Here is a 9,402-nt window from a genome sequence, read left to right as displayed (position 1 = left end):
GACTGGGAGAGAATCCCCCTCATCCCAGAGACTGGGAGAGAACCCCCCTCACCCCGGAGACTGGGAGAGAATCCCCCTCATCCCGGAGACTGGGAGAGAATCCCCCTCATCCCGGAGACTGGGAGAGAATCCCCCTCATCCCGGAGACTGGGAGAGAATCCCCCTCATCCCGGAGACTGGGAGAGAATCCCCCTCATCCCGGAGACTGGGAGAGAATCCCCCACATCCCGGAGACAGGGAGAGAATCCCCCACCTCGCGGAGACTGGGAGAGAATCCCCCTCATCCCGGAGACTGGGAGAGAATTCCCCACATCCCGGAGACTGGGAGAGAATCCCCCACATCCCGGAGACTGGGAGAGAATCGCCCACACCCCGGAGACTGGGAGAGAATCCCCCTCATCCCGGAGACTGGGAGAGAATCCCCCTCATCCCGGAGACTGGGAGAGAATCCCCCTCATCCCGGAGACTGGGAGAGAATCCCCCTCATCCCGGAGACTGGGAGAGAATCCCCCTCATCCCGGAGACTGGGAGAGAATCCCCCTCATCCCGGAGACTGGGAGAGAATCCCCCTCATCCCGGAGACTGGGAGAGAATCCCCCTCATCCCGGAGACTGGGAGAGAATCCCCCACATCCCGGAGACAGGGAGAGAATCCCCCACCTCGCGGAGACTGGGAGAGAATCCCCCTCATCCCGGAGACTGGGAGAGAATGCCCCACATCCCGGAGACTGGGAGAGAATCCCCCACATCCCGGAGACTGGGAGAGAATCCCCCACATCCCGGAGACTGGGAGAGAATCCCCCTCACCCCGGAGACTGGGAGAGAATCCCCCTCATCCCGGAGACTGGGAGGGAATCCCCCTCATCCCGGAGACTGGGAGGGAATCCCCCTCATCCCGGAGACTGGGAGGGAATCCCCCTCATCCCAGAGACTGGGAGAGAATCCCCCTCATCCCAGAGACTGGGAGAGAATCCCCCTCATCCTGGAGACTGGGAGAGAATCCCCCTCATCCCGGTGTTTGGAAAAGGGTGGAGAGTTCTACTTGTGATGTGCGGCATTGTTCGGGACAGGACATTCCTGCTCTTTCCCACACCGACAGTGGATTGGAAGTGGCAACAAACACATCTCTTGTTCCTCAAATCTACACTGACTGCGTGATGGTGGGGGTCAGCTGGCAGCACAGAGAAGCTCCCGAAAAATCAACGGCATCACTGACCTGAGAAATGTGTCCTGAGAAATCAGCGCTATCACTGACCGTTATAGTGTCCTGGGAAATCAACGCTATCACTGACCGTTATAGTGTCCTGGGAAATCAGCGCTATCACTGACCATTATAGTGTCCTGAGAAATCAGCGCTATCACTGACCGTTATAGTGTCCTGGGAAATCAGCGCTATCACTGACCGTTATAGTGTCCTGGGAATTCAGCCCTATCACTGACCATTATAGTGTCCTGAGAAATCAGCGCTATCACTGACCGTTATAGTGTCCTGGGAAATCAGGCCTATCACTGACCGTTATAGTGTACTAGGAAATCAGCTCTATCACTGACCGTGATAGAGTCCTGAGAAATCAGCCCTATCACTGACCGTTATACTGTCCTGGGAAATCAGCTCTATCACTGACCGTTATAGTGTCCTGAGAAATCAGCGCTATCACTGACCGTTATAGTGTTCTGGGAAATCAGCTCTATCACTGACCGTTATAGTGTCCTGGGAAATCAGCGCTATCACTGACCGTTATAGTGTTCTGGCAAATCAGCGCTATCACTGACCGTTATAGTGTCCTGAGAAATCAGCGCTATCACTGACCGTTATAGTGTTCTGGGAAATCAGATCTATCACTGACCGTTATAGTGTCCTGGGAAATCAGCGCTATCACTGACCGTTATAGTGTTCTGGCAAATCAGCGCTATCACTGACTGTTGTAGTGTCCTGGGAAATCAGCGCTATCACTGACCGTTATAGTGTCCTGGGAAATCACGCCATCACTGACCATTATAGTGTCCTGTGAAATCAGCGCTATCACTGACCGTTATAGTGTTCTGAGAAATCCGACCGTTATAGTGACCCGGGAAATCAGCGCTATCACTGACCGTTATAGTGTCCTGGGAAAACAACGCTATCACTGACCGTTATACAGTCCTGGGAAATCAGCGCTATCACTGACCATTATAGAGTCCTGGGAAATCAGCGCTATCACTGACCGTTATAGTGTCATGGGAAATCAGCGCTATCACTGACCGTTATAGAGTCCTGGGAAATCAGCGCTATCACTGACCGTTATAGTGTCCTGGGAAATCAGCGCTATCACTGACGGTGATAGAGTCCTGGGAAATGAGCGCTATCACTGACCGTTATAGTGTTCTGGCAAATCAGCGCTATCACTGACCGTTGTAGTGTCCTGGGAAACCAGCGCTATCACTGACCGTTATAGTGTCCTGGGAAAACAGCGCTATCACTGACCATTATAGTGTCCTGAGAAATCAGCCCTATCACTGACCGTTATAGTGTTCTGGGAAATCAGCTCTATCACTGACCGTTATAGTGTCCTGGGAAATCAGCGCTATCACTGACTGTTATAGTGTCCTGGGAAATCAGCGCTATCACTGACCGTTGTAGTGTCCTGGGAAATCAGCGCTATCACTGACCGTTATAGTGTTCTGGCAAATCAGCGCTATCACTGACCGTTGTAGTGTCCTGGGAAATCAGCGCTATCACTGACCGTTATAGTGTCCTGGGAAATCAGCGCTATCACTGACCGTTGTAGTGTCCTGGGAAATCAGCGCTATCACTGACCGTTATAGTGTTCTGGCAAATCAGCGCTATCACTGACCGTTGTAGTGTCATGGGAAATCAGCTCTATCACTGACCGTTATAGTGTTCTGAGAAATCCGACCGTTATAGTGACCCGGGAAATCAGCGCTATCACGGACTGTTATAGTGTCCTGGCAAATCAGCGCTATCACTGACCGTTATAGTGTCCTGGGAAATCAGCGCTATCACTGACTGTTATAGTGTCCTGGCAAATCAGCGCTATCACTGACCGTTATAGTGTCCTGGGAAATCAGCGCTATCACTGACCATTATAGAGTCCTGGGAAATCAGCGCTACCAATGACCGTTATAGAGTCCTGGGAATTCAGCGCTATCACTGACCGTTATAGTGTCCTGGGAAATCAGCGCTATCACTGACCATTATAGAGTCCTGGGAAATCAGCGCTATCACTGACCATTATAGAGTCCTGGGAAATCAGCGCTATCACTGAGCATTATAGTGTCCTGAGAAATCAGCTCTATCACTGACCGTTATAGTGCCCTGGGAAATCACCGCTATCACTGACCGTTATACTGTCCTGGGAAATCAGCTCTATCACTGACTGTTATAGTGTTCTGAGAAATCCGACCGTTATAGTGTCCTGGGAAATCAGCTCTATCACTGACCGTTATAGTGTTCTGAGAAATCCGACCGTTATAGTGTCCTGCGAAATCAGCGCTATCACTGACCGTTGAAATGAATGAAAATGAAAATCGCTTATTGTCACAAGTAGGCTTCAAATGAAGTTACTGTGAAAAGCCCCTAGTCGCCACATTCAGGCGCATGTTCGGGGAGGCTGGTACGGGAAATACGGGATTTCCCAGTGTCCTGGGAAATCAGCGCCATCACTGACCGTTATAGTGTCCTGGGAAATCAGCCCTATCACTGACCGTTTATAGTGTCCTGGGAAATCAGCTCCAACACTGACCGTTATAGAGTCCTGGGAAATCAGCTCTATCACTGACCGTTATAGTGTCCTGGGAAATCAGCGCTATCACTGACCGTTATACTGTCCTGGGAAATCAGCGCTATCACAGACCGTTATAGAGCCCTGGGAAATCAGCTCTATCACTGACCGTTATAGTGTCCTGGGAAATCAGCTCTATCACTGACCGTTATAGTGTCCTGGGAAATCAGCGCTATCACTGACTGTTATAGTGTCCTGGGAAATTAGCGCTATCACTGACCATTATAGTGTCCTGGGAAATCAGCGCTATCACTGACCATTATAGTGTCCTGGGAAATCAGCGCTATCACTGACCGTTATAGTGCCCTGGGAAATCACCGCTATCACTGACTGTTATAGTGTTCTGAGAAATCCGACCGTTATAGTGGCCTGGGAAATCAGCTCTATCACTGACCGTTATAGTGTTCTGAGAAATCCGACCGTTATAGTGTCCTGCGAAATCAGCGCTATCACTGACCGTTGAAATGAATGAAAATGAAAATCGCTTATTGTCACAAGTAGGCTTCAAATGAAGTTACTGTGAAAAGCCCCTAGTCGCCACATTCAGGCGCATGTTCGGGGAGGCTGGTACGGGAAATACGGGATTTCCCAGTGTCCTGGGAAATCAGCGCCATCACTGACCGTTATAGTGTCCTGGGAAATAAGCCCTATCACTGACCTTTAGAGTCCTGAGAAATCAGCCCTATCACTGACCGTTATACTGTCCTGGGAAATCAGCTCTATCACTGACCGTTATAGTGTCCTGAGAAATCAGCGCTATCACTGACCATTATAGTGTTCTGGGAAATCAGCTCTATCACTGACCGCTATAGTGTCCTGGGAAATCAGCGCTATCACTGACCGTTATAGTGTCCTGGGAAATCAGCGCTATCACTGACCGTTGTAGTGTCCTGGGAAATCAGCGCTATCACTGACCGTTATAGTGTCCTGGGAAATCACGCCATCACTGACCATTATAGTGTCCTGGGAAATCAGCGCTATCACTGACCGTTATAGTGTCCTGGGAAATCAGCTCTATCACTGACCGTTATAGTGTTCTGAGAAATCCGACCGTTATAGTGTCCTGCGAAATCAGCGCTATCACTGACCATTATAGAGTCCTGGGAAATCAGCGCTATCACTGACCGTTATAGTGTCCTGGGAAATCAGCGCTATCACTGACCATTATAGAGTCCTGGGAAATCAGCGCTATCACTGACCATTATAGAGTCCTGGGAAATCAGCGTTATCAATGACCGTTATAGAGTCCTGGGAATTCAGCGCTATCACTGACTGTTATAGTGTCCTGGGAAATCAGCGCTATCACTGACCGTTATAGTGTCCTGGGAAATCCGACCGTTATAGTGTCCTGCGAAATCAGCGCTATCACTGACCGTTATAGTGTTCTGAGAAATCCGACCGTTGTAGTGTCCTGGGAAATCAGCGCTATCACTGACCATTATAGAGTCCTGGGAAATCAGCGCTATCACTGACCGTTATAGTGTCCTGGGAAATCAGCGCTATCACTGACCATTATAGAGTCCTGGGAAATCAGCGCTATCACTGACCATTATAGAGTCCTGGGAAATCAGCGTTATCAATGACCGTTATAGAGTCCTGGGAATTCAGCGCTATCACTGACTGTTATAGTGTCCTGGGAAATCAGCGCCATCACTATCCGTTAGAGTCCTGAGAAATTAGCGCTATCACTGACCATTATAGTGTCCTGGGAAATCAGCTCTATCACTGACCGTTATAGTGTCCTGGGAAATCAGCGCTATCACTGACCGTTATAGTGTCCTGGGAAATCAGCGCTATCACTGACTGTTATAGTGTCCTGGGAAATCAGCGCAATCACTGACCATTATAGTGTCCTGGGAAATCAGCTCTATCACTGACCATTATAGTGTCCTGGGAAATCAGCGCAATCACTGACCGTTATAGTGTCCAGGGAAATCAGTTCTATCACTGAGCATTATAGTGTCCTGAGAAATTAGCTCTATCACTGACCGTTATAGTGTCCTGCGAAATCAGCTCTATCACTGACCGTTATAGTGTTCTGAGAAATCCGACCGTTATAGTGTCCTGGGAAATCAGCTCTATCACTGACCGTTATAGTGTTCTGAGAAATCCGACCGTTATAGTGTCCTGGGAAATCAGCGCTATCACTGACCGTTGAAATGAATGAAAATGAAAATCGCTTGTCACAAGTAGGCTTCAAATGAAGTTACTGTGAAAAGCCCCTAGTCGCCACAATCAGGCGCATGTTCGGGGAGGCTGGTACGGGAAATACGGGATTTCCCAGTGTCCTGGGAAATCAGCGCCATCACTGACCGTTATAGTGTCCTGGGAAATCAGCCCTATCACTGACCGTTATAGTGTCCTGGGAAATCAGCGCTATCACTGACCGTTATACTGTCCTGGGAAATCAGCGCTATCACGGACTGTTAGAGTCCTGAGAAATCAGCCCTATCACTGACCGTTATAGAGTCCTGGGAAATCAGCGCTTTCACTGACCGTTATAGTGTCCTGGGAAATCAGCTCCAACACTGACCGTTATAGAGTCCTGGGAAATCAGCGCTATCACCGACTGTTATCGTGTCCTGGGAAATCAGCGCTATCAGTGACCATTATAGTGTACTGGGAAATCAGCGCCATCACTGACCGTTATAGTGTCCTGGGAAATCAGCGCTATCACTGACCGTTATAGTGTCCTGGGAAATCAGCGCTATCACTGACCGTTCTAGTGTCCTGGGAAATCAGCGCTATCACTGACCGTTATAGAGACCGAGAAATCAGCCCTATCACTGACCGTTATAGAGTCCTGGGAAATCAGCGCTATTACTGACCGTTATAGTGTCCTGGGAAATCAGCCCCATCACAGACCGTTATAGAGTCCTGGGAAATCAGCCCTATCACAGACCATTATAGAGTCCTGGGAAATCAGCGCTATCACCGACTGTTATCGTGTCCTGGGAAATCAGCGCTATCAGTGACCATTATAGTGTACTGGGAAATCAGCGCTATCACTGACCGTTATAGTGTCCTGGGAAATCAGCGCTATCACTGACCGTTATAGTGTCCTGGGAAATCAGCGCTATCACTGACCGTTATAGTGACCTGGGAAATCAGCTCTATCACTGAGCATTATAGTGTCCTGAGAAATCAGCTCTATCACTGACCGTTATAGTGCCCTGGGAAATCACCGCTATCACTGACCGTTATACTGTCCTGGGAAATCAGCTCTATCACTGACTGTTATAGTGTTCTGAGAAATCCGACCGTTATAGTGTCCTGCGAAATCAGCTCTATCACTGACCGTTATAGTGTTCTGAGAAATCCGACCGTTATAGTGTCCTGCGAAATCAGCGCTATCACTGACCGTTGAAATGAATGAAAATGAAAATCGCTTATTGTCACAAGTAGGCTTCAAATGAAGTTACTGTGAAAAGCCCCTAGTCGCCACATTCAGGCGCATGTTCGGGGAGGCTGGTACGGGAAATACGGGATTTCCCAGTGTCCTGGGAAATCAGCGCCATCACTGACCGTTATAGTGTCCTGGGAAATCAGCCCTATCACTGACCGTTATAGAGTCCTGGGAAATCAGCGCTATCACCGACTGTTATCGTGTCCTGGGAAATCAGCGCTATCAGTGACCATTATAGTGTACTGGGAAATCAGCGCCATCACTGACCGTTATAGTGTCCTGGGAAATCAGCGCTATCACTGACCGTTAGAGTGTCCTGGGAAATCAGCGCTATCACTGACCGTTCTAGTGTCCTGGGAAATCAGCGCTATCACTGACCGTTATAGAGACCCGAGAAATCAGCCCTATCACTGACCGTTATAGAGTCCTGGGAAATCAGCGCTATTACTGACCGTTATAGTGTCCTGGGAAATCAGCCCCATCACAGACCGTTATAGAGTCCTGGGAAATCAGCCCTATCACAGACCATTATAGAGTCCTGGGAAATCAGCGCTATCACCGACTGTTATCGTGTCCTGGGAAATCAGCGCTATCAGTGACCATTATAGTGTACTGGGAAATCAGCGCTATCACTGACCGTTATAGTGTCCTGGGAAATCAGCGCTATCACTGACCGTTATAGTGTCCTGGGAAATCAGCTCTATCACTGACTGTTATAGTGACCTGGGAAATCAGCTCTATCACTGATCATTATAGTGTCCTGAGAAATCAGCTCTATCACTGACCGTTATAGTGCCCTGGGAAATCACCGCTATCACTGACCGTGAGACTGTCCTGGGAAATCAGCTCTATCACTGACTGTTATAGTGTTCTGAGAAATCCGACCGTTATAGTGTCCTGGAAAATCAGCTCTATCACTGACCGTTATAGTGTTCTGAGAAATCCGACCGTTATAGTGTCCTGCGAAATCAGCGCTATCACTGACCGTTATAGTGTCCTGGGAAATCAGCGCTATCACTGACCGTTATAGTGTCCTGAGAAATCCGACCGTTATAGTGTCCTGCGAAATCAGCGCTATCACTGACCGTTGAAATGAATGAAAATGAAAATCGCTTATTGTCACAAGTAGGCTTCAAATGAAGTTACTGTGAAAAGCCCCTAGTCGCCACATTCAGGCGCATGTTCGGGGAGGCTGGTACGGGAAATACGGGATTTCCCAGTGTCCTGGGAAATCAGCGCCATCACTGACCGTTATAGTGTCCTGGGAAATCAGCCCTATCACTGACCGTTATAGTGTCCTGGGAAATCAGCTCCAACACTGACCGTTATAGAGTCCTGGGAAATCAGCTCTATCACTGACCGTTATAGTGTCCTGGGAAATCAGCTCTATCACTGACCGTTATAGTGTCCTGGGAAATCAGCGCTATCACTGACCGTTATACTGTCCTGGGAAATCAGCGCTATCACGGACTGTTAGAGTCCTGAGAAATCAGCCCTATCACTGACCGTTATAGAGTCCTGGGAACTCAGCGCTTTCACTGACCGTTATAGTGTCCTGGGAAATCAGCTCCAACACTGACCGTTATAGAGTCCTGGGAAATCAGCGCTATCACCGACTGTTATCGTGTCCTGGGAAATCAGCGCTATCAGTGACCATTATAGTGTACTGGGAAATCAGCGCCATCACTGACCGTTATAGTGTCCTGGGAAATCAGCGCTATCACTGACCGTTATAGTGTCCTGGGAAATCAGCGCTATCACTGACCGTTCTAGTGTCCTGGGAAATCAGCGCTATCACTGACCGTTATAGAGACCCGAGAAATCAGCCCTATCACTGACCGTTATAGAGTCCTGGGAAATCAGCGCTATTACTGACCGTTATAGTGTCCTGGGAAATCAGCCCCATCACAGACCGTTATAGAGTCCTGGGAAATCAGCCCTATCACAGACCATTATAGAGTCCTGGGAAATCAGCGCTATCACCGACTGTTATCGTGTCCTGGGAAATCAGCGCTATCAGTGACCATTATAGTGTACTGGGAAATCAGCGCTATCACTGACCGTTATAGTGTCCTGGGAAATCAGCTCCAACACTGACCGTTATAGAGCCCTGGGAAATCAGCTCTATCACTGACCGTTATAGTGTCCTGGGAAATCAGCGCCATCACTATCCGTTAGAGTCCTGAGAAATTAGCGCTATCACTGACCATTATAG

The 9,402-nt window shown here is 48.9% G+C and overlaps 1 protein-coding gene across 2 annotated transcripts in view; it reads right to left on the bottom strand.

The window, feature by feature from the left end:
• LOC140404315 (sorting nexin-24-like) overlaps positions 1 to 9,402 on the bottom strand; it is a 212,562-nt gene that overhangs the window by 11,824 nt on the left and 191,336 nt on the right. The gene's annotated exons all lie outside the window — the stretch shown is intronic.

This window comes from Scyliorhinus torazame, chromosome 30 (genome assembly GCF_047496885.1).
Source record: "Scyliorhinus torazame isolate Kashiwa2021f chromosome 30, sScyTor2.1, whole genome shotgun sequence".
In the NCBI taxonomy this organism is placed as follows: domain Eukaryota; kingdom Metazoa; phylum Chordata; class Chondrichthyes; order Carcharhiniformes; family Scyliorhinidae; genus Scyliorhinus; species Scyliorhinus torazame.
The sequence above is the reverse complement of the archived record's forward strand: the minus strand, read 5'-3'. Positions and strand labels throughout refer to the sequence as shown.